Here is a 21,985-nt window from a genome sequence, read left to right on the forward strand (position 1 = left end):
TGGCAGTGCCACAGCTTTGCCGCTGGACCCGCCACACCTGCCGGACCCAGGAAGTTAGCGATGGGAGTGGGGGTAGGTGGGGAAGGGAGAGAGTGGGATGAATAACTGGGAGGGGAAGCTGCAAGAGGGAGTGCGCCAGCAGTGATGGTTCACACCAGATACTATCTCCTCTGTCAGCAGCCTCCCGGCCCACTTTCTTTCCTCAGACTTGCACCAGCTAAAGAGCTGGCACAGGTCCAAAGAGACCCACTGCAGAGCAGAAGGCTTACAGAAGGGGAAGGAGATTTAAATCCCCTTTCCCCTCTGAAGCCTTCTAATCCGACTCTTCTCCCCACTGGATACAGTGCACTCCTTTTTGCTGTGGTTGGAGCGGCAGGGGGGATTTGGGATTGGGATTTGAGATCAGTTGACTATGTAGCAGTACCCAAACATTGAACTGTTACCCTGCACATGCCTGATCTCGGAAGCTAAGCAGGGTCAGGCCTGGTTAGTACTTGGATGGGAGACCGCCTGGGAATACCGGGTGCTGTAGGCTTATACCATAGTCTTTCGAGACTGAAGGTTGCCAGCCAATACCATTTCTGTGTGTCCAGTGCCAACTTGTAAGAAGGGCCTCTGCCCTTTCTGTGTTGCAAGTGGAGCACTGATTTGTATTCTTTAGCTTATTTTATAAGCTATTCTTGGTTCTTGCAGTATCCCCAAATTATTATGGTTCTTTTCCCTTCTTTCTGCACCCCCCTCCTGTGGCGATCCTTCTACGAGGCCTCGTGGTTGGGCGGGAGCCCTGACTGGAGCAGTAGCATCAATTTAGTTTTCCATGGTTCTCATCAGGAAGATGGGAGCATCTGGGAAAACTAAAGCAGTCTGGCTGCTTCGGCTATAGCAGTGCCCAGAAATATGTTTTGGGGACTAGGGGTCCCAGTGAGAGTTGGGATGGGGCAAGCAGAGCCAGCCCACCCATGAGACTGGCTGAGGCTGGTGCCTCAGACAGTTAATTGTTGGGGATGCCCACTCCAGCCATCTATCTCCACCTGCTCCCCACTGTCTGGTTGGGGGAGTCTAGCTCGCCACTCTTCACATCTCCTCTTCCGCTCTGCTCCCCACTTTATCCAGGGATTGTGGGTGGGGGAGAAGGAGTGGTGGAAGCAGCTGAGTAAGGTTACTGGGAGATCTTGGCCAGCCCTGGGGACAAATATAAGCCATGGTGGGCCTTTTTAGTGTGCTGCATGTTGATGGGGAGACACCTTTGCAGCCTGTCTTTTTTCCATACCAGTAATGTGATGGAATAGAAGTGTCACTCTTCGGTGGATTACTGGAAAAATGTGGTTTGAAATACCTGGAGGCCGGCCATGTTTCTTTTTGTTTTCAACCTGATCATTCGTATCTTGTTTTGACATTTGTATTTGACAGATGATAAAAACCAGCTCTTACCATTTGTGCTCTCAGATGGAGAGTCAAACCCTGTGTGAACTTCGCACATGTATTTGCTAGGAAAATCATGACAGATAGAGATGGATTATTTGTAGAGGGTTGGCCAGCAACAGAGAAGATGTCAAACATTTCCTGGCTACAAAATGACTCCTTTGCACAGAATCTTTAGTAATGCCTACATTTGAAGCACATACCAGCTTCATATTTCAAGAGTACTTTATGAAAAGCTGCAATTATGATTTTGGATTAGGATGGTTGATTACGATAATCAGTAACCATCTGGATTATGGTTATTGAATTATGCTTATTGATTATGATTTTATGATTTTCCTTGCTGAAATTTTACAGCTTTTCAGCAAAGAAAGTTCTCCAAAAAGCTTCCATCAAAATGAAACAATGATTCCCTTTCTCATAGGGAATCGGCTATGGAGGGGAGATAGCTATGGACAGGAAACTCTGCTGGTACAAACAGAAGCAGCTGCACGCCAGACACTAAGCATATGAGAATCATCTCTGTCAAAGGTGCCCATTTGCCCAATTAGTGGGGTTAATGCTATCAGGCTGTGGTTCAGTCTCCAAAGTATTAACTGTTTTTCTAGACAACTCGCTTCCAAATGTATTTGAAGCTGCTGGGGGCATCTCTGTCTTTCTTTCACTTGGAGGAGATGAGCAAGGGAATGCCTGCTCCCTGAATGATGTACTACAGGGGAGAACAAGAGAAAAGATAGTGACCGATAATGGGTCCCACATGAAGAAGTCATAGAGGCTGATGCTCATAGTCCAAGTTCTTAATAAGAAATAAAAATAGGGCAAAAAGAAGTATATCCACCATGGGGTGCATCATATGTGGCATTGTACAGAGACTCAAATATGCACCTGACTACAAATGCTTTCTATCTGCAATGCATTGATTTCAACAGAATGCATATGTAGATGAGCATTAAAATGAATTTTCCACTGGAAGAAAGCCTGTATGGGTAGCTCAGCAACAACAGGAGGTGTATTCCACGCATCCGATGTGTGATTCTCTGTGGAAGGGGCAAGATGGAGTTGGTGTAATCTGAGAAGATGCACCTATCCTCAGAGGGCAATTTCCCCATCCCAGAAATCCTTTTGAGCTGTGAGAGGGAGACCTCCTTGTGACCTCAAGGATGAGCTGCCACCTGGTGAACTCTACTCCTGATGGGTGACTCCAGGGAATTTTGTCGTCCTGTAATCCCAGGTGGCACAGGGGCCAAGTCCTCAATTGGTTTGAGTAGCACATACCTATGCTGATTGCGGCCTCTGTGGCCAACTCCTCACCCCTGCCTCTTGGGCCAAGTCTGAAAGAAAACAAGTGGCAGTCCCTACAAATTTGGGGGTGACTTAGCAGTCTAGCACTACTATGTAAGGCTGAAATCCTATCCACACGTACGTGGGAACAAATCTCATTGAATTCACAGGGGCTTGCTTCTGAGTAAACATGCAGGTGGATTCTGCTGCAAGAAACCCTTCCTGGCATGTCCTTGCCCCTGTTTTTCCACTTAGATAACTCACACATGGGACATCCTGTTTAAAAACCGGGGGGAGCTTTGCCATATATACATCTACTCCATTAATCATTCTTAGGCAAAGACTTGTGACTGAATTTTCATCTAATATCTTGCTGCACACAAACACTAGAGACAATGAGTCCATTCATCTTGTAGATTGAGGGAGATAAATATTTGGAGAAGAAAGTTGAACTTGAGATTTCCTTATATTAATTTTGAGTCAACAGCCTACTGTTTCATTTTGAACACAGCAAAACTTGCAGAATCCTAACCCCCTACACTTCCTTGACAAATTCCCAGTTCTAAATCCGTGTTTTCTAAATGTCCATGTTTGTTAAGATATTGCAACAATGACAGATTGATTGCTTTTTCAATGTTTCAAGTCTTTTTTCTTTACATCTGGATTAGGAATTTATAAAACCCATCTGAGAAATTTTGTTGCTCCATATTAGTATTGAAAATATAAGCAACATGGTATATGTAATATACCATGGGCAGGTATATATACCATGTAATATACCATGGGCAGGAGGTCTGGTCATAAGAACATAAGAACATAAGAACAGCCCCACTGGATCAGGCCATAGGCCCATCTAGTCCAGCTTCCTGTATCTCACAGCGGCCCACCAAATGCCCCAGGGAGCACACCAGATAACAAGAGACCTCATCCTGGTGCCCTCCCCTACATCTGGCATTCTGACTTAACCCATTCCTAAAATCAGGAGGTTGCGCATACACATCATGGCTTGTAACCCATAATGGATTTTTCCTCCAGAAACTCGTCCAATCCCCTTTTAAAGGCGTCTAGGCTAGACCCCAGCACCACATCCTGTGGCAAGGAGTTCCACAGACCGACCACGCGCTGAGTAAAGAAATATTTTCTTTTGTCTGTCTTAACCCGCCCAACACTCAATTTTAGTGGATGTCCCCTGGTTCTGGTATTATGTGAGAGTGTAAAGAGCATCTCCCTATCCACTCTGTCCATCCCCTGCATAATTTTGTATGTCTCAATCATGTCCCCCCTCAAGCGTCTCTTTTCTAGGCTGAAGAGGCCCAAATGCCGTAGCCTTTCCTCATAAGGAAGGTGCCCCAGCCCCGTAATCATCTTAGTCGGTCTCTTTTGCACCTTTTCCATTTCCACTATGTCTTTTTTGAGATGCGGCGACCAGAACTGGACACAATACTCCAGGTGTGGCCTTACCATCGATTTGTACAACGGCATTATAATACTAACCGTTTTGTTCTCAATACCCTTCCTAATGATCCCAAGCATAGAATTGGTCTAGAGGGTAGAGCCTCCGTTTGCCTGAAGATAACATCCGAAGGTTGCCAGTTCAAGGCCACCGGCACCGTGAACGGCGAGACCTTGAAGCAGCTGCCAAGCCGAGTTATTCCACCTGCTCTTTGGCCACTGTCAGCTTGTGTGGGAGGAAAATGGAGGCCAGAATGTGATACCAGATCATAAAAGATCCATCTGAAATGTTGTGGTTCTTGAAAGACAGAACCTTCTTCAATTGTAAAAATCCCTACGGGGGTTTAGAACAACCTGCCTATGTAAACCACCTTGAATTAAAGTCTGAGGAGAAATCTGACGACCAAGAAAGGCGGTATATAAATAGCGGTATTATTATTATTATTATTATTATTATTATTATTATTATTATTATTATTATTATCAACAACGACAACAACAACAACATACACAGCGGAGACATCAACAAACAAACAAACAAAATGTTTAAAAATACAGGGTATCAGTACCCTGCTGGAGCAAAAATACATTAAAGGAAGCACCTACAAGTACATACTATCTCTCCATCTTAACAAAGACAGATACATACACACAAGCACACACAACTACATAAGGCCTAAATCTACTTCCTGGCAGTTTTAACCCTTTGGTCTAGTCCTGCCCTCAGCAAGAGAGCAAGTCTTCCCCTTCTGTGTGATAGGCAGCTTAGATACTTGAAGAGACAGCTATCATATCTTCCTTAGTCTTCTCTTCAGACTAAACATTACCTCGTACCTGTGGGGTGATGCAGCTGTGCATGCACTGTATCACACAGGGGAGTTTCCGGCTACAAAAGTCTCCACAGGATAAGGGGACATTTGTTTCCTCATCCCAGGGTAAGCCTTCACCACCCAGCTTGGTCTACTTGGATCTGCACCAGCTATATAGCTGGCACAAGTCCAAGTGGAGCCGGGAAGGCAGATCGAGGCCAGGAAGGGCGATAGGATATTGGTGGCACTTCCACCACCAGTACCATTCTCTTCCCAACCTTGATCTGCCTTCCTCTCTGCCCTGGTCTCCTGCCCATTCTGCCCCTTCCATTCAGTCAATCTTCCCCCCCACATTCCCTTCCCCCCAACTTAACGGCACCAGTGCACATGGACAGACTGCTTGTGCTTGAACCCAGCCATTCATTGCTTGTGGCAGTGGCCAGACCACACTGTCTGGTGTGTCCCACTTTGTGACATCCACAAAGCACCTTAGCTGCCACAACACCTGTTAGGATTGGGCCAAACCTGTTTCTGTTGGCTTTTGGACCCCTCACTATCTTTGCTGCCCTCCTCTGAATCCATTCCCAAGTTATCAATGTCCTGGTAAGCTACAAGCTGTGAACTGCTGGTGGACATATCCCATCCAGCCATGTTGCATCCAGGCTTTCTCCATGCTGTTGCTGAAGCTACATGTAGCTCGATTTGTAAACGTATCATGTGTTAATATCCAGAGTTACCTCTGATGATGAAGACTAGATGCATATATTTTGTTTCTGCATGAAAATCATAAGTGACAAAACATTTACATAGGATCAGATTCTGGATATTGGACCCTTTGGAATGATGATCCTTTTCCCCATTTAATTTGATAACCTTGGTGTAGGAATACACAGGAAAAACAGGGCTAAGCTGAAGTTTACTTGAAATACACAGCACCAGTGCAGCTAAAAGGCACATCTTCCAGGCTCCCCACTGAAAACAACAGTTTGAATAACTGAAAACAAACTCTGTCAGTATTGCCACCATCCCACTGCATTTGCCTCCTGCCAACATTTCTGCTCTGTCTAGACCTGAGTGTTTGTTCTATTTTCAGCGGAGCAAAACAAAAACGCAGTGCCACATAACATGGGCAGAACAGAGCTCTTCGCTCAACAATTCTTCCACTTGGAATATGCCATCCTGGCTCTCAGCACTTAACACTTTTTACAGATGGCTCCTGAAGTGTGTTGTCGTTAGCCTGTTATTGCATGGAGGCATTAGAGCAGAAATAGCATTTTCCATGCTGGCTCTGGAGAGAAAGAGAGAGCGAGAGAGTGATGCAAACACGAACCGCAGAGAGGCCAACCGAGGCCTAAGAATTGTAAATTACAAAATAAATACATTTCACTTCCTCTGCTGTGACTCCCTCCCACTTATTTCCCCTGATATCAGGAGAAATATTGCATGACCCCAATAACCTTTCTGAAAGCCACATGAAAAAGGACTACCGTTATTATTTACTATTAATACTAATAGCATCAGCATTATCCCAATCTACAGCTACACTATAACCAGATTAAGGGCCCAATCCTATACACAATTTCCTGGGAGTAAGTGCCATTGAACACTGCTTACTTACTTCGATAAACCTTTATTGGCATTTTGGGAGTCCACAAACAATAGCAATATAACACAGCAAATAAATGCAACTTTACAGGGTATTAACTTCTGATCTTTGTCTTGGAAACTACCACTAAAAATTCTGCCACCAAATTGGTGATAGAAGAGGAATAATCACTAAGAAGAATTGGAAGAGGATCAACAAGGGGGACAGGAAGAGAAGAAAGAAAAGGGTCAAGTAGGTGAGACCTGAGATTATGATGGACAGTGCACCGAAAAAAGATATGGTCCAGAGTATCTGGTTCAACTGAACAAAACAAACATAATCTATCCCATTGAACACTGTGGGAATGACTTCTGAGTAGATATGCACTGGAATGTGCTGTAAGCGTGTTTATTTTCAATGGAGAAATATTGTAATCAGTATTCTAGGTATTCAACAGATATTTAGCATCAGAATCTTCAAAAAACTTTTAAAGACATCTTTTAAGCCCCCAGCAGTCCTAACAAAATGCTTGCAAGTTTCTGCTAATTTGTTAAACAAAAAATGACTTTTGCATATCATTTTGATCAAACCTGCACTCCATTCCCTTTCCTTGACTCCCTCTCTTTATGTTCATCTGAAATCTGGAACTGAAAAATGTTATGGTGTTGCTCATTTTACCCCAAAGTCTAAAAAATAGTCTTTTTAGAGAGGTAGCAAACAAGAAATCCACATGTGCTCTGTTACCCTGACCATTCCAATGTAGATTGCAGTAGATCAAATTGAATGAAAACCTCTACAGGTAGATTACCCCTTATCCGGACACCCGAAATCTGGATTATTCCAATATTCAGACATTGTTGTCCAAGACTTGTCTTCTGTAGTTTGAACAATAGAAGGTCTTGTGCTCCATTCCCATGTACAGTGCAGGTACAGGCTGTAAGTTCTATTCTCTGCTCTGTGGTGTGCACCCATACAAAAATCGTTGACAAATGTCAAAAAGGCCAGCAGACACTCCTTATGGGTAACAGTGAGAGGAACAAGAGGAAGAATTTCTCATCATATTTATACAATTATTCTGAAATTCAGACAAATCAGAAATCTAGACACATTCCCATCCCAAACAGCTGGATAAGGAATACTCAACCTGTAATAGGAAAACTAGCAAATTATGGAGAATAACATCATGAGACTGGGCAATTTCATGTGTGGTGGTTAACCTGGAGCCACACATGCAGCAGAATGAAGTAGTTGCATGGATTATGTAACTTCAAGTGGCACATTTTTGAATGTTCCCTTGTGTGAAAAACTTTCTGTAAGTAGGAAACAAGCACAGGACTTAAAGGCAGCATTCCAGCTCCACGAAGGTCCAGTGAGGGGTTAGGCTGAGAAGCAGGAACTTTCCCAATTGCCTCCAGCAGACCTTATGGATGCATTAAGATTTTTTTTAAAAGTTCTATACCTAGATGCAAAACCCTACTTACTATACACGATGCCTATGACTGCACTCTGGAGACAGCATGGTTTGTGAGTGCACTCCGTTTTCTGTTTTGCACTAAGATACCTTTCCTGCTCACTCCCAACCCAATGATAGCACACATGCAGGGCTAACCCAAGTCCTCCTCATGACTGAGGCAGCATGCCACATGCTGCCCCTTATCCAATGATATACCTGCCTTTAGTTCTCCCACTCTCCAGTTTTCTAGCTCAGTTCCCTCCACACTTCCTCTTCCTCTCTGTTCAACTCTTTCTTTTCTAATTCAAGGAGTGGAAGGAAAAGCAGTGGAAGGAAGAAGGTGAACAGAGATGGACACTCCCCACCTGAGGCAACTGCTTCAGTGGGCCTCATGGAAGGGCCGGCCCTGCAAATCCCACCATGCTTCCTCACCACTCCAGCAAAAGAAGAACCTCACAGAAACGCTGATTATGGTTTAGGAAAGAGAATTTTAAAAATGGTGTCATTAAATGTGTGTGTGTGTGTGTGTGTGTGTGTGTGTGTGTGTGTGTGTGTGTGTGAGAGAGAGAGAGAGAGAGAGAGAGAGAGAGAGAGATGAGACCCAATTTAGAGAGGGGGCATAACTCAGTGGTACAGCACTTGCTATGCATGTAGAAGGCTGCAGTTTCAAGCCCTGGAATCTCCAAGTGGGGCAGAGAAAAAGTCCCTTTTGAAACCCTGCAGGGCCACTGCCAGTCAGTGTTGACAATAATGAGCAAGACAGTCCAACAACCTCAAAGGCAGCTCCCTATGTCCTACCAGCTTCTACACCTCTCATTTGCAAACTCTGTATATGTGGTCTTCAACCACCAGAGGGTGCTCTTACCACACATAATCAGTATGTTTCAACAACCCAACTCCCCAAAGGAAAAAGGTGAACCAGCTTCCAGCTCTAAATTATAACAGATATTCTGAGTATCTTAATTTAGCTTAATTTAAATGAAAAGAAAACAACAGGTAGTGACGTGTTGTCTGCACCATGAGATAGTGTCTAGAATTCAGATATAGGAGGCCACCATGTACCTCTACAACTTCATCTATCTTCACCTACATGTACCATATTATAACTAACATAAAAAATGGATTGCGACCCCGTGGACCAAAATTTCCAGAGCTGAAACAGTTAGCAGTTAACCTGTGAACCATGTCAAATACTATTCCAGAGAAAGTATTTTTGGAAAGAGAATAGGCCCATCTTCTCATCTGGATGTGGCCTCTATACAATAACTGTGGGGCATTTGGACTAGTTGAAGAGGGTGATTTTGTTAACTCTACTGCCCCATCTCTACCCATTCAGCTTCTCCGATACCAAAAGCCGTCTCTTACATTCCAAACATTTTATTCTTATTAATCTCTGTTGCATCTGGGGGGAACCCAAATCATGTGACCTTCACACCCCATAACACTGGGCTGACACCTGTTTCTTAGTCTGTTTCTCTAACTTCCCAATTTCTTCCTTAGCAATTGATTAGTTAGAAGACAACAGTGGCTAGAGAGAGTGATTGTGCCCATAGCCAATATTTGATTTAAGAACATAAGAAGAGCCCCGCTGGATCAGGCCACAGGCCCATCTACTCCAGCTTCCTGTATCTCACCATGGCCCACCAGTTGCTTCAGGGAGCACACAAGACAACAAGAGGCCTGCGTCCTGGTGCCCTCCTTTGCATCTGGCATTCTGAGGTAGCCTACTTCTAAAACAAGGAGGTTGCACATATCCATCACGGTTTGTAACTTGTGATGGACTTTTCTTCTAGAATTCTGTCCAATCCCCTTTTAAAGGCATCTAGACCAGATGCCATCACCACTTCTAATCAACATCTTATGCTGATGACCAGATGTTACCTCTTTTTCTCTTTTCTTAAAATTTAAATGCTCTTGACATTACATGAGACCTGTGACTTCCAAATGCCATCAGAGAAAGATCCAACTATCCACTAACTTTCAAGAGGAGAGTGGCCATTGCTTCTGTGTCCCAGAATGCTTTGGTGCAAACTGTGGTCTTTTACACTGGATTAAGCAAACGAATCAGTGGGCAAATAGCTTCCTGAATCACCATCCTAAGCCAATGCCCTGCGTAGATGATACTCTGTAAGCCATCCTCTCTTTACACATTTTTGGGGTAAGTGTGCCACAAATGTGCAAGCCACACCCACTTCTTGGAAATAGGAGCTTCTCCGCTGCACTGCACAGGGGTGTTTCCTCTGAACTGCCCCTCACACCACACTGCTAATACTGCATTTTAAATACTGTAGTATTAGCAGCACATATAGAGGGGGGTTTCCAATGGGGAACCAACAAAGTATTCTCCAAAACAGTTCCATCATATACAATACTGCAGATGCATGCCCTCTGTCAGCAACCCTTCCTCTCCATTTTTTTCTCTTTTTTATATTACTACCAAACATGAGGACGCATTTTGTGAGGCTCAGAAGCTTGCTCATGGTTTCTGATACTTAGGGCACAATCCTAAGTTGTGCTGGAAGCAGGCAGGCCTGTGAACCTGTGTTGCATCCAGGGCAGGTTTGGGGCCAAAAGCTGTACAGCCCAAGGCAAGGGGAAGCCTTTCCCCTTACCCTGTGTTGTGCTGCAGCAACCCCAATGGGTCCACTTCAATCTGCACCACCTGGTGAGGTGGCACAGATCCAAGCATGCTGGAGAGCCATGCCATGCTGCCAGGGAATGAGGTCAGGATCTGGCATAACCGCCAGATCCTGACGCCGCCTCCAGCTCCCTGCCTGCCCGTCCCCAGAAACACCCACTGCCCACCCTCCCCCTGCCCCAAAACGCCTCCCTCTTGCCTCCTCCCTGTCCTCCCCATGCCCCCCCAGACCCCTGCATCAGATGAGCTCAGCCGATGGAACTCACCCTTCCTCTGGGGCCAGTGTCCATGCATCAGCCTATCTCCCATTCAGGCAGGCACAAGGCAGCAACTGTTACCCTGCACATGCCTGATCTCATCTGATCTCGGAAGCTAAGCAGGGTCAGGCCTGGTTAGTACTTGGATGGGAGACCGCCTGGGAATACTGGGTGCTGTAGGCTTATACCGTAGTCTTTCAAGACTGGAGGTTGCCAACCAACCAAGGGACTTGAGTCAGCCCAATGGCAGGATTGCACCCATAGTTGACCATAACAACAGTATTATGTTCCTGTTTGGGTTGTTTTTGTTTTTTTTTTGCTGATGGATTGATGTGGCTGCCTGCATTCTTCCTCAGCTTTTGTAGTTCACTCAATTAAAATAAAACCTCCCCAGCCCATGATGTATGCACTGAATGTCAATAACCAGCCACAACTTACCGAGTTAATGAATTATTATGCAGATTGCCATTGGTCTACTAGGAATTCCATACACTGCTTTGGATAAAACCATCCACCCACTCCTTATATTTATGTCATTTGCAAAGAAGAGTGAAACAAAGATGCACCTGAAGGCAGGCACTGGAAGATTCTGATGTATGTCCCATTGGGTTCAAATAGGACCGAACCAGCCACAATGGGAATCTGGCACAAAGGGTTCATAGGACACGACATTAGAACTGGAAGAGGAGGCCAGGGAACTTGAAACTCAAGCTAAGATTACGGTCCACTGTCTGCCCCAGGTGAAGATGTATGCAACTGGTGTCAGTATAGGCCAATCACCTAGCATAGAGGTGAAGCCCTGCATATAGACAGTGTGATTCAGAGTCCACCCACGGATCAAGCTTATAGCCTAAGCAGAGGTGTAGTGTTTGCAGTCATCTGCTGGAGGGGAGACTGTGGTTTCCAAACTCCAGTGTTTTGGAGTTTGGATGTAGGGGTGGGCAAACCCCTGTGAGCCATTTGCAGCCATCAGGGACCCGCAATCCAGCTAGCAGGGAGCCCCCAGTCTCCAATGAGCCTCTGGCCCATCAGATACTGTTATAGCCCACCTGCTACAGCCAGTCACAACTGCCACATGCAAGCTGCGGGCTGAGTTAGAGCAAGGCCTTTTATAGTTTCCATGTGTTTTCTGCTTTTTCCTGGGCATTATTTTAAAAACAACCCCCCCCCCTCCATTGCCTCTGAATAGCTTATGTCGCCATATGTTTCTGGCTTGGTCTTTATGTTTTCACTGTCCAAGAGGTGTGTGGCAAACAGTTCATAGTTCTCATGTGGTTCTATATGCCCATATTATAGTTATATTCTCAGTATATATTCTCATATAGTTATATAAGCCCATATTATATTATAAATAAGCTCAATAAAATTCATTCATTCATATAAGTTCTGTCTCTAATGCAGGGGTGTCCAAAGTTTTTGGCAGGAGGGCCACATTGTCTCTCTGACACTATGTTGGGGGCCGGGGGGGGGGGGAAAGAATTAATTTACATTTCAAATTTGAATAAATTTGCTTAAGTTTACATAAATGAATATATTAAAGACGAACTTATATGAATGAATGAAGGTCTTGCAATAGCTCAAGGCCTATAAAAGGCCTTGCACAAAGCCAGGCAGGCCTTTCCTTTGCTGCTGCTACTGCATCACAGACGTGAAACAGCAAGCAGTGGAGGAAGCCCTCATCCCACAGCTCACGCAAGAGGTCAAACAATCGCCCTCACACTGAGAGCAGTTGTGTCGGGCCAGTGTAGGCTCCAACAAATCCAGTGGTTTTGAGGGCCAGAGGCTCATTGGAGACTGGGGGCTCCCTGAGGGCCGCATTGAGAGGCCTCGAGGGCCGCAAGTGGCCCCAGGGCTGGGGTTTGGGCACCCCTGCTCTAATGTATTCATTTATGTAGATTTATTCAAATTCAAAATGTAAATTTTGTTTTTTCCAGCCCCCGTCACAGTGTCAGAGAGATGATGTGGCCCTCCTGCCAAAATGTTTGCCCACCCCTGCTATAGAGAAACAATTGCATTTGGGGAATGATGCCACTTAGATTTATTCCTTAACACAGTTCAACCATCCTTCTGTGGACATACAGGCAGAGTAGTTAAGGTGTCGAAACAGATTCCCATGTTTCCTACTCTTCTATTGCATGCGTGTGGGTGGAAATTCTAATCCATCTCAGCTGATGACTGAAGGATGATAGCAGTTGTAAATTAATTAATTTAGATTCAAAAGGAGTTGGGTATTGTGCACATTCTGTAGGCTCTCACTACTGATAAACAGTGGGAAGCTAGAAACTCTCTCTCTCTCTCTCCATTCCGTTCAGCCCATATATCCTCCCAGTATAGAAACTCATTACAATGCTATTTTAAAGCCATTTCTGCCCAGCTTTGCATATATGCAACAGGGACCAAATGTGTATGCTAGTGTTATTCAAACTGTGAGGTGCAGCTCTTTAGGGAGGTGCAAGGAACTCAAAAGGGAGGCGCGGGATGTCCTCTTGCAGCAATATAGTCATACTCCTGGGCAGAATACGAGCCCGTCTTCTGCCCGTCGTCTGCGCTTTTTTTTAAGCAGAAGAAACGGGAGTTGCTCAGCTGCGAGAGTGGCTGCTGCCGCCCCGCCCTCTTCTCCCTCCACTCTGAGGCTGCCACCTTCTGTGTTCGCTGCATGTTGTTTCCAAAGCTCTTGGACTCCAGTTCCCATCTGGCAAGTACCGAGCATGCTCAGCTTGCAGTCCTTAACCCTTGCTGATCCTTGTCTGGTTGGTTCCTAGTTCCCAGCCTGGGATTGCATCTCATCAAAGTGAAATCTCCCTTTTCAACTCCCTCCCTCTTCCACTCCCCCTTTCAATCTCCAAACCTTCCTGCTTTTCCCCTCCTCCTCAAATAAAACACTTCCCAGGGGTCTTAAAGTTGTTTCCATGCAGTTGGCAAAGGGGGGGGGGAGAGAGAGAGAGAGAGAAGCACACACTTTACTTGGCCAGGAGCAGAAAAAGGGTGCTGTTTTTAAAGTGATTTATTTATCTTGTTGTTTGAAGAGGAGAGGCTGTATTTTTAAAGTGATGAATCTTGCTATTTGAAGGGAATACTTACCAGCCATTGATGAAGTGATTGCCAGCCCAATCCTATCCACACTTTCCTGGGAGTAAGCCCCATTGACTCTAACGGGACTGACCGCAGACACTCGCCTATAAGTCAACCCCACAGATAAGTCGAGGGCAGATTTTGAGTCAACAATCATGGAATTTTCTATGACCCTCGGATAAGTCGGGGGTTAAACTTAGGGGGTTGTCTGACTATAGTTTTGTCTGATGTTACCCAAGGCCAGATCCTGAAAAATAACCCACCACTAATTGTTACCTAAGAACTGTACTCTCTAATTTATTAAAAACATAATAAAAGATCATAAGATACATTTTTATTCTTTTTTAAATTCTGGTCTTCACCACCTTTTTGTAAACACTATCAGAGTAAGTGCACTGTAAACAACATACCAGTAAAACAGTGGTTCCCAACCTGGTATTCATGTTCTCCCAGGGACACTCAACAGGACCTGTAGGGGTACTTGAAAAAGAATGGAATAATGGCAGAAAAAGGTAGGCCGTGGACCAGCAAGGCAGGAAGGGAGATAGCTAGTTGGCTGTGAAAGCCCCACCAATAGCTAGTTTTTGGTCATCAATTCATGTATGAACCAGTGATTGAAAACCAGCACAGTAAAAAAGCTGAAACATAATATGGAAAGTGATCAATCACCCAGAATTTCTCAGCACACTTCTGGTGCAAAACAGTGCAAAGGCAGAGTCTTCTGTTCTTTAAACAGATGAAAAGAGAAAATATGTGATGAATACATGAAGTCTGGGCTTTCATATGGAGGAGATGAGGGCTTGTATTATTAATTACAAACATTTTGCTAATAGGAAGGGTATAATTTATGGAAATGGGCTGCCAAGGGATATGCCAGTGAAGAAGGTTGAACCATGAATCAAATCCACCTTTAAGATGTCTAATGTGTTAAGCCAGAAGCTCTACATACAACATACAACCCATACTACATAACTGGGAGTGTGCAATTCAATTCACAGCAGAGAGATGCAGCTGCATATATTTGCAGCCCTTTTTACTCACCCACTGCTTTCCATGGGTGTTATTCTGAAGTAAGGGTGCACTGAATTGTAGCCTGGGAAGGAGGGTCCCATCCTGGTGTTTCCAAAAACAGACCTGCTTTGCAAGCATTTGCCAAGCAGAACCAGAACCAGGCTGCAGCAGAAGGAAGGAGATTAAAAGCTTAACTTTGGTTGGAATTTCCCAGTTGCTGTAGAAATGATCTCTGCCCTGCTTGCCTGGTGCCTGCCTGCTGCTTGAGAAACTTGGCACCCGCCTACTGCTTGAGAATGGAAACTGTTCAGAGTGGAAAGGCTCTGCCCTCTGATTGACCTGGGCATAAGGCGAAGTGAGAATTGGAGCTCGATTACTTGGCAGAAATTTCACGCACCGTGAGTATCTACGGTACTTCTGAGTAGGCATGCATAGGCTTGAGCTGTGCATCTCCTAGTATAGGAGACAAATCAGCTTCCTAACCAAACCCGTATCAGCTCTGGTATATTTTCATGGTCTATTTTTGTTTTCCCCACCAGCTGCTGGAAAAATTTAATTTCATTAAATTAATAAAGGGTTCAATCCTATCCAAGGAGAATGGGAGAAATGACTAGTTGGATTGGGGTCCACAGAGGTGTGTGTGTGTGATGTTGGTCAGACTGGTTGTTCACAAAGCTCATTTGATAAAACAATTCTATTGCTATGCTTACAAAGTTTTAAAAAATGAGTTCTCCTGGACCAGACAAAATCTACCTACTCCAACATCCTATCTCCAACAGTGATCAGCAGCTGATAATTTATAAAGCATGTATATTGCTGTGTATTAATAATATATTTTTAAGATTTGCATTTAATTAATGATATGATTAATATAATTAATATTAATATAGTTAATATTTAATATTGTATTATAATAAATATAATATTATAATATTATATTTAATATAGTTAATATTTCTGGCCACTTCCTGTTTAATGATGTCACTTCCAGCCCTCAGGAACATGATGGGGAGTCATGGCCAACAACCACGGGGGTCAAGGCAGCCACTGGCTGGAAAAGTTTGAGTTCCACTGGTGTATACCTATGGGCTGGGCAAAAATGGGCTAAAGTAACCATGAAGTCCCATTTCTTCCTTCTATTAAAAAAAAAAAAGGTAGGTAGTCAAATTGTTTTTCTACCATTATGGGTATCACATGGCAGCCCACAGAAACACTTTTGCATGGTGGCAACTCAAAAAGGTAGCCAGAAAATTGGAGGCAGCTCACCACATAGGTTCCTTGTGGTGATTCTCCATACCAGGGTCAATGCCGATCCTCACAAAAAATACCCCTGTGGGCACTGCTTGGCTGCAAGTCTACTGGTACCTTCACAGTTTTTCAAGGTGCTCCTGTGAACCAGACCTCAGAATTACTCCTAAGGGTTGCCTTCTTCTGACTTTAAAGGAGGCTCAGTTGTTTTTTTTTAGCAAAGAAAAGTTCAAGTGGTGTAACATGCCTCATCAATTAGTACTGTGACAGAAGATATCACATCATTAAATGGTCACCTGTCATGTTAAGTCTTAAGTGCCAGAGAACCTCCCTTCAAGGACTTAACATTTCAATCATCTGATGAGGAAGGCAGGTGGATCTGAAGAAGATCTTTCAGGCCTGTTGGACTTCACATGTACACTTGTTCTAGAAAGAGGAAAGCAGGGATATGACTTTATGAGTATTTTTTCTTCCAGATAGTATTGTGTGTTTGTCTAATCAGTCAAATATTGACTTATTTAACATATTCATTGTGTATCTTTCTACTAATAGACATGTGTACTTTGAAAACATGCTATGTTTGCTCAATCAGTTGGAGTGGTTCCTGAGACAAGCTGGTAACCTTTATTTTAAGCATGATTCATGCCTGAATTCCCTAGAACTGAAATCTAACATTTCTCTGAAGGAAAACTATCATGGATCTTGGGTCCCACGGGACCAAACACACTCCTGGTTCACTGGCCTGGTTCACTCTCAGTGAGTTAAAGATGCATGTTCTCAATTTGTTCTTGTATCCTATCATTTCAGGGGTCTTAATACTCAGAGCAGGACAGAACATGCATAGTTTCCAGGAAAATAAGGCAAATGCTGAATACAAGTTCTTGCACACATCCAGCTGGCTGGCCAAACACATCAACAGGTGGGTGCATTGCCCTCTGGTAGCCACAAGCCCTTATAAAAGCCAGTCCTTCAGCCAAGGGAAAGCTATGGGCTAACTTCCCAGCTCTTGCAACACTGAGCTCCCCAAACTCCAGGGGCTTAGACTTCAAAACTTTGGTTCATTCTAGTAGCAGATTGAGGGGTCAGTCCAATCCAACTTTCCAGGATTGATGCAGCCACAATGCAGCCTTGAGAAAAGGGAACAAACATTCCCTTACCTTGAGGAGGCCTCTGTGATTGTCCCACCACAACAGAATACAGTACACAACCCATTGGCTGCATCTGCGCTGGGAAGTTGGAAAGGATTGGGCCCTGAATGGCCTAGGTCAGCTGAATTCAGTTCCTTTGTACTCACACAAATGCAAACATGTAATAATAGCATGTTTTAGTTAAAGGATAGAATTACTCTTACATACTATTTGAAAGGCATTTAAGTGTTTCAAAGAATAAATATATTTCACACACAATGCTAAAACAATAAAGCTTAGCTCAGCTCCTAAGCTTACTTGTTCCCAGTGGCGTCACAGGGGGGGTGTGCGGGTTCGCACCAGGTGACGAACAAAGGGGGGTGACACCACTAGTGACCAAAATCTCTAGGAATAATGCCCTCATGTTACCTACCATTCCATGCATAATTTATAGCAGAATGCAATGAAAAAACCCAGAGTGAAATATCTCTGTTCCATCAAAAGTTATGGCCAAAAACCCAGAAAATGAAAATACAACTGTCTTTGGTTTTCATGGATGAGGTCAACTTCTGACTATGATTTAGATAACGCTTTATACATCAGCACCCTGGACAGTACTGCAAATATGATTCCCTTTCCCACTAGCGTTGCGCATTTGCAACGCCTGTTTCAGGTATATGGAAACAATTTTTTTCCCCTGCAGGCATTTATATCTTTTTAGAGGTCCCCTGAAACTGGTGCAAAAACACACCATTGGCTGTGGTGTAGAAATGCACCATCAACAGGGAGAATATAGGTGGCATCCAGGGCAGATGTCCCCACTTGCCATACCCTAGATAGGCAACTGGATGTCAACCAGCTCTGCCACTTTTTTGGTGACACTGGGCATGGTAGTCATCGCTTTCTACTTTGCACAGTTCTAGATTTTCTCGTGCTGATACAACAAAAGGCATAAGAACACGTTTCACCAAATGACAATCTGATTAGACAAGACTGACAGGGCACTGGAGATTAAGAGAGGCAGAGAAATTTGGATAATCATCACAGAGCAATTTGGTGACAAAGGGTGGAAGGGAAATGAAAGAGAAACAACAGAAAGACTTTATCAAATTTCCTGCCCTTACATTACTGGCACATTGAGGAAAATTTAGAGTGTACTGTAATGAGCTTATATCAATTAACCTCAGTTACACCCATTTCTAATGCATAGTCAGTCTTAACACCATTGTTCTGCTTTTGCCGAAAGACACTGGCTAATGTGCATTTATTTTTTTTTTCCTATCCAAAGAGCAATCCTCTGTTTGCTTTACAAAGCCTCCATGCTCCTTTTCTATTTCCCCCTTTTTTTTCTCTCCCTCTTGAGGTAGCTTCTCCAGGAATACTGGTTGAATTCCTTTCACCATCCTTTCAAAGTCACTAAGCCCCAAATGTGTGCACTGCCTTTGTTGCACAGCTACAATCACAAAATTGCAGCCTATGCCACAGCAGTCATGGGTAGGAGCACCAGTCATTTGGGACTTGTGACAGTACCCCCCACAATAAGCACATGTGACACAGATCTTGGAGAAAATTAAAGGCCATGTTTATTGAAGTCAGTACACTGGATGTGTTTGTTTGCAGCAAGTCCTGCCCAGATTACGGGTTACAAGTCATAGTAGGTATGTGCAAGCTCTTGGTTTTAGACGCAGGCTGCCTCTGATTGCCAGATGCAGGGGAGGGCACCAGGATGCAGGTTGTGTCTGTTGTCTTGTGTGCTCCCTGGGGCATTTGGTGGGCCACTGTGAGATATGGGAAGCTAGACTAGATGGGCCTTTGGCCTGATCCAGCAGGGCTCTTCTTATGTTTTCAGATAGTCAACGTCAATTGTGTGGACGTCTAAACTAGAGGAGTCCATGAAAGCCTGAGTCCCTCCTTCAGGTGTAGTTTTCCTGGCTCAGAATATTAAGATCACCTCTAGGTTCCCTCAGCTTCTTTACAGTCAACTCCTGATAACAGGGGGTCAAAGAAGCCAAACTGCTTTGCCAGCCTTGCAACAGAGGGTCACTAAGGTAGGCATTAAAACTGAAGTCTGAGGGTCTGCCAGCTTGTGCCCCGTGCCAGAGGGCAACATGGAACTGGTTCTGGCCAGCCCTCATAATTCTTCTTCACAATTTTGTGAGGACCAAATCAAGAGCCTGGATGGAGTTGGAATACTACCATGGGAATATTCACAAGACCCAACAGAGTCCCTTCCCCTGTGATCAATGTGACTAAGGAATCAAGAACAGAGAAACAATTTGATGACAGTAAGCACACCACATACTCAACTTTTACATTGGGCCACCTTAACCACACTTTTACAGTTCTTTAGACTCTAGCGTTTGAGAGCATTTGAAGTGCCTTACATACGTGATCTGAGTCAGTCTTACAATAGCCCTGTACTGTATTGCATAGTATTTCAAATAAGGGATTGCAGCTGAGGGAGTTATTGCTTGTCTGAAGCCTCCTCGTATGCTCATACAGAAAATATCTCTAGAATTCACTGGTTCACAGCTCAGTCACTTGCAGCCCTAATCCTATGCAGAATTGGACTGCCAGCCATAACTCTGTGCAATAGCAGAAGATACTTCCGCTGTTTCAAAATGGCCACTGACAGCGCAGAATGCTCAGTCGTTGGCCATTTTAGGACATTGCCACAAGAGAGCTCCACATCTGTCATTGGACCTGTCCACAGCTGGCAAGCTTGCAGAGGGGGCAGGAATGGGGCAGGAACAGGGAGAGCAAGTCTGCAAGAGGGGGTAGATTTGGAGACAATAGCCATCAATGTTAAGGTATAGACTTCATCCAAGGCCATTGCTTGACAAAACAGGATGGTTTATACCAGCCTTCTAAACATTGTGAACAAGGGAACCAGGCAGGCGTCATCAGGAATGGAATTCCATGATCTTGGTGTGACAGGAAAAAAATGTTTCTGTTCCCAAATCTCCACCGGCTTTACCTTGGCCAGTGAAGGCAACTAACAACAGCGCTAGCCCGCTAGCAGAACAAGGTTCAAATGAACTGTAAAAGAAAGACTCAGTCTCCCCTGCCGTGGCTTCCCCACTCTGCCACCATTATTCAAAGGTATATTGCTTCTGAATATAGGTTCTACTTGGTCGTCATGACTAGAGCCATTGATAAACCTGTTCATGAACTTCTCGAACCCCCTTCTCAAACAATCTAAGTCATTACCATATCCTGTAGCAGGAATTCCAAACCTGAACTAAGCGTTGTGTGAAGAAGTGCTTTCCCCTTCTGTCCTACAACTCCAGCCAAACAATTTCATAGAGTGGGCCCGAAATACAGTGTTATGAGTCAGAAAGGAAAACTTTTCTCGATTCCCTGTCTCCACACCATGCATAATTTTATAGACTTCTGTCATGCTGCCTTTTAGTTGCCTCATTTCTAAACTCAGGACCCAATCCTACACAACGTCCCAGCACTGATGTAGCCACAATTCAGCCCTGAGGTAAGGAATCAAATTTCCCTTACCTTGAGGGGGCCTCTATGACTGCCTGTCCCACCTCAGGATGCAGCGCATGTCCCATTGGCACAGCTGCATCAGTGCTGGAAAGTAGGATTGGGCTGTAAAAGAGTCCAAAATGCTTTTTATACATTTTTCATCCCATGTCAAACTGCAGCACTCTGGCCACTTTAGATGCCTTTCCCCGAACCTTTTCCAGCTCTTCACTGACTTGTTAGATAGGGTGACTATAACTTGTCACAGTAGCCCAAGCACGGCTGCATCTCAGACAGTCTTCTAGTCCAACACACTCACATAGGTCTCAATCAACCAGCCACCATTTGTTTTCTCTTTTCTTTCTTGCCTAACGGTTAGGCAATCCCTGTGCAAAAGAACCCAAATGCTTCACACTATTTCTCAATAGCAACCTGCATATGCAAATCCCAGAAGGAAAAAAGAAATCAATAAGGCATAATTATGTGTGGTTATGTGCTTGACTGGCTACCCGCTGTTTAGCAATAGTGGATGAAATACACTCCCCTATTTATATATTTGTAATTCATTACTTTCTCTGTAAATTAACTCTTTATTAACCTTGACTATATCTTATGAACAGGATCACATCAGGCCCTCCTTTCCCCTCCCATTTGCAGCTCCTTCATGTCAATCAGGTAGAAAGCATGCACCAACAAACATTTCTAGAGAGGAGGTGCACAGTGAGACACAGACACACACACACACACAGAGAAGCAGATAGACCAGATCACTTCCTGGTGATCACCTCTTCATTGTGAGCTATGCTTTTAGGTCAGTTCAGTTCTCCTAGCCCTCAGTGACATTTTGACTGACAACTAATAAAAAGAGAAAACGTGGGTTCTGTACAGCAAGGAGAGCCGATCTGTCAGTCATGCAGCTGTTTCTAAATAACTGCTACTTCCCAGCTCTCTTGATCTGGCCTGTTCTCCAAAACGGCACAGTACTTGAGAGCTTGCGGCCTGACACTTTGTCTTCCGCCTCAGAAGGCATGACATTCTCAGCAGTTTAGCTCATAATACAATGGTACATATTGTTAAGCAGCAGTCAATTAAACACCATGGTAACCTGCTGCTTTTAATTATCCCTCCTAACAGCTGTGAAATGAACAGAGCG

The 21,985-nt window shown here is 44.3% G+C and overlaps 1 protein-coding gene and 1 pseudogene across 1 annotated transcript in view; both read left to right on the top strand.

Annotated features, from left to right (window-relative positions):
* Positions 1-21,985, top strand: part of LOC136638587 (zinc finger protein 585A-like) — a 904,673-nt gene that overhangs the window by 201,965 nt on the left and 680,723 nt on the right. The gene's annotated exons all lie outside the window — the stretch shown is intronic.
* On the top strand, positions 10,964-11,080 carry LOC136643292 (5S ribosomal RNA; annotated as a pseudogene).

Source organism: Tiliqua scincoides, chromosome 2, assembly GCF_035046505.1.
Source record: "Tiliqua scincoides isolate rTilSci1 chromosome 2, rTilSci1.hap2, whole genome shotgun sequence".
Lineage (NCBI taxonomy): Eukaryota > Metazoa > Chordata > Lepidosauria > Squamata > Scincidae > Tiliqua > Tiliqua scincoides.